Source organism: Syngnathoides biaculeatus, chromosome 3 (assembly GCF_019802595.1).
Source record: "Syngnathoides biaculeatus isolate LvHL_M chromosome 3, ASM1980259v1, whole genome shotgun sequence".
NCBI lineage: Eukaryota > Metazoa > Chordata > Actinopteri > Syngnathiformes > Syngnathidae > Syngnathoides > Syngnathoides biaculeatus.
Window position 1 is genome coordinate 7,162,686 of NC_084642.1, and position 4,428 is coordinate 7,167,113.

General features: G+C 39.7%; 1 protein-coding gene across 1 annotated transcript in view; it reads left to right on the plus strand.

The window, feature by feature from the left end:
* Positions 1–4,397, plus strand: part of LOC133497795 (polycystin-1-like protein 2) — a 57,592-nt gene extending 53,195 nt beyond the window's left edge. The window contains exons 42-43 of the transcript XR_009794107.1: positions 1,631–1,753; positions 4,336–4,397. The gene's annotated coding sequence lies outside the window, so the exon portion shown is untranslated. The remainder of the gene's footprint in view (positions 1–1,630; positions 1,754–4,335) is intronic.
* The last annotated feature ends 31 nt before the right edge of the window (positions 4,398–4,428 follow it).

The window sequence follows — 4,428 nt, forward strand, 5'->3', positions numbered from 1 at the left end:
GGTTCATAACATAACATAACATTCGGAAGATGAATCGGAATACGGGTAAATGTGTTGACCCGAGGCATGAAGCGTGCAGAGATATGTGTAAATGAGAAATGTGCAGCCCCGCTGCCTGTTGTAATAAGATCCTGTTTTTGTTCATGGACCTCGGTTGTTTTGACATTTTGATACGAGTTTGATCGCCTCACTGGGCTCAAGTGGACATCCCTATGGACAATATTATCTTAGCTCTATGACTTATTGTTTCAGAAAGGTTGGCTTATGATAACCAGAACTGAAAACACGCACTCGAGCTCAGACTCGCGCCAAGGCCAAACAATAATAATTTGGATCAGCGCTGCAATTCAGTTTTTTCCCCACTTCAATGTGTTAAAACTTCATTTATTGAGGTTGGTCAAAACTTGTGCGATAATACGGTAATATTCAAAACAAAATTCAATTTTCATTTTAAAAAACCAAACTACTACCTGAAATATGTCTTTTTGACAAAATAGTTTAATAAAACAAGCATGAAAGTTGTTTTGAATCCACAAAAGGGAGATAAGAACAATTTTCTGTTTAAATATAAGCACAAAGGACTATAATAAAGGAAATATTAATTGGGGCTTGAAAAAGATCCCATGCCACACTCATTAACATAACATAACAAGCTCATTCATTTATTTGTACATCATTTATGTACATTTTTTTCGGTTTGCAAGATAATTTCTGTTGTAATTCCCCAGGATTCCCTTTTTCCAAGTTAAGTTGGCCTAAAAAATCAAATCAGAACACTGCACAGTGTAGCTCATTATTATTTCATATGTAAATGAGCTTTCCTTCATTTGTATCTGGAAAACAGCTTTGCTCTCTTTGGTACTAGGCTATATTTTGACATCTATATTTTTTGTAGATCCCATTGAATTTGTGTGTGTTTGTGTGCATGCGTATGTATGAGAGGAGAGTGAGAGTACGTGAGTGTGTATCCTGCGTGGTTAATATTGTTAGCTCATAGTAAATTACAACTGAGAGCTGGAAAAATTGAGTATTTGTCTGATCCACCAACTTTCTCACAGACGAGCCTGCCCCTTTTTGGTACGGTCCCAGTATTGCTCGCAGCAGTTATCAAAAAGTTCCGGGTGCTCACATTGGGTTTTGACGGCATGGGACCTTTAACACTGAGTGAGAGAGTGACCAAATAAAGTAGTGCTAAGTGAACCCAAACATGGGATAAATAACAATAATGAGTTGATTACACTTAACGGTATCAAAACACAGTAAAGTCAGCAACATTTAGTCAACATACCACTTCCTGTATTATGCCTGTACTGTGGACGTAGCTTAAATAGCGAGCGATAAGCATAACTTTGAAGAATAAACATCACGTAAAACACTTTTTAATAGCGTATTCCAATGCCACAAGTAATGGCTCATGCTAACAGTGTACTAACTTTCGTTATTGAGCCACACAGACAAACAAAACTGCCACACACACTACTGAAGACAAATAGTCAATCAATTCATCTTACCTACGGATGGGACCATTTATCCTGGAGAATTTATTAAGTTGGAGAACACTGTTGTTGGTTATTGAGTTTTTTGTTTGTTTTTCTGTTAAATCCAATCTTACCCCTTTTGTATCCCCCAGAATTAGTGTATGACCTCCTACCCAGAGACCTGCAGATTTCTTCCACCATCCAGCCGAAGCCATTAAGCATGAGCCAAACCAGCGGCGGAGAGGCCGGGCCACCTTTAACTGCTTTAGCTGCAGGTAGGATCATGATTTTCTCCTATTTGAGAAAGATAGATTGCGCCCATTGCCCCAAAATAAAAGACATGTAACCGCTATCTGAGTGGTATTTTCTTACCTCATGTGTTAATAAAACAACATTTTTGCCTTTCATTTATATTTCAGGCTGTGTTCGGAGCCATTCAATAATTTCCTACTCCCTAACCAAGATACCATACAGGGAATATTATACAGTGGACTACAGCGAAGCCCCACAAATTTATGGCTCGGCATTATATATAGACCATATATACTAAACCAGACTGTGATGGAGGTTCACAGTACTGATTTGATGACCACTGTGTAGAACTCTGACAGGTCCCGTGGCAGGCCGTGCTTCCTCAGAAGCCGCAGGAAGTACATCCTCTGCTGTTTTTTGTTTTTTTTTTGAGGATGGAGTTGATGTTAGTCCCCCATTTCAGGTCCTGAGAGACTGTAGTTTCCAGGAATTTGAAGTTCTCCGCAGTTGACACGAGGTAGCTGGATAGTGTAAGGGATAGCTGTGGCGAAGAATGCCTCCTGAAGTCCACAATCATCTCTACAGTCTTCAATGCGTTCACGTCCAGGTTGTGTCGGTAGCACCATAGCTCCAATCTCGCCACTTCCTGTCAATACGCACACTCGTCAACTTGTCGACCGGGGTGGCTCGTTGTGGCGCCGGGGCGCGGTGGCTCATCTGCATTGCGGAAGTGGATCAGACGGGGAGGCGGTTTGGCCGCGGTGTCGTCATTGCTCGCGGGCGGTGTTGTTTTTATCACCGCCGCTCGGAGGTGGATCGGGCGGGGACGTGGTTTGGCCGTGATCCGCATATCTAAATATGGCTCAAAACAGGGTAATATTGCCCCGGACACTTCATTTGATTGTGAGATGTTCTCTTCTTCGAAATGACCTTCTGTGTCTGAAGGGGTGTGTTCCATAGTAGGGGCCACAGCGTGTTTTCAATGGCAAATGTCTGGGGTGACGTGACGGACAGTCAATGCAGCCAATATGGCGACCACTAGGATGTCGAAAAACACTTCCGCAACTTTGAGCATGGTTGACACGCTCTTCACTCCACTCATATTTATTTTTTCAAATAGACATTGAAGTGAATAATGTTATATGTATTTTTCATTTCAATATCTATTTTAGAATGTTTATAGTGATGACACTTGACCTTTAATTGGGGAAACTGCAAAAATATAAGCGCTTGAGAAGGGGCCCAATACATTTTTTTTTTCTTCACAACACCGTATCCTAATTACACATTGAACAGCACTCCATAAAGGAAAACTCATGATATGGTTGGTAATGATTCTGAACACAGCCTCAAAGAATTTGTCTAAATTGGAAATATTGCATCCCTGCATGATGTTTTGCAAATGTAAAACGTCAACGGCTGCAGAAAACAACAGCGGTTTTGTGTGCTGCTCTGCTCCCCACATTCTTGTCTTTATTCTGGCACTCATGCATACATGGGTTCCACAAAAACATGTCACATGTGGTCAGAAGTAATTATACAACAGGTTAAGGTTTTACCGGAGAGATTATGGAGCATGCTGGTTTAAACTTGCATAACGCATTTTTTTTTCATTTTTCGTTTCTGTGTTTTGAAATGCATATCAACTTTTTGGGCAGTTTGACAGCTGCTAGCAGTCACAATTGTTTGGACTAAAAAAAAAACAGTTACAAAGGCTAAATTTGCTGCATATGAATGATTATTGTTTGCATTATTGATCACAAAAATAATCACAACAAAGCAGGCCATTTTGCACTGCTTTCACTGCAAGTGCAAAACACAGAGATAGCATTTATCACTGTGTGTTCTTGTTTTCAAAGATTAAAGCACTTGACTGGATCTCCAAAATCACTCAAAACAGAAAGGCCATATCGTAAACAAGCGAGTCTTTTGTTTGAGGAAACAGATAACCCTCAACTCACTACTCACTACTTCAAAACACAATAAGGCCCGGTGCCCTTGAAAACACGACTTGGGTTCTGGGTTTTAAAGGCAGAGTTGCCAAGAAAGACTAATAAAAAGGGAAAGAGAACAATAGAAACACATTCCTCTGTAGCCTAGCCTGATCCAGAGAAGCCAAGCATTTGTCATGTTAAAACGTTATTTCTTACTGAATCATTGTATTCAATGTTCAGTAAAATTGTGCTCTTCTTTCGCAAGTCCCAATTGTCTTTACAAAAGATGTAAGCTATTCTTTTTGTGAATACAGTACAGGGATTCCAGATGAAGTGATAACTGCTAATATGTATTTTACTGTGTGCGTCTTTTTTTTTTTTTTTGCTTTGTTCACAGACTAATGAATCCCAATACATTTGGCAATGCCAGCAGCAGTTTTACTACATTCACAGTCCGCAAATTAATCCCATTCTTCCCACTTCTCATAAAGACCATTGTTTAAAATTTACAGTGTGTAGGCATGCTGGAGCAACTTTTTATTTATTTATTTTTTTTAAACATTATTTTACAGCAAAACATATTGTTTTTATTTCTTCAGAAATCTGACAAAACCATTTTACTGTTCACTTTCAGCCCAGATTGTTCATTCGCTGTCTCATTTTTATTCCAGGAAGTTCTCTCTGAAGCAGGGAGGGTCTGCATATAAAATGGTCTGCAGTTCTCTGCTTCCTAGGTCAGAAGCTTGTTTATTTTCTTTGTGGCT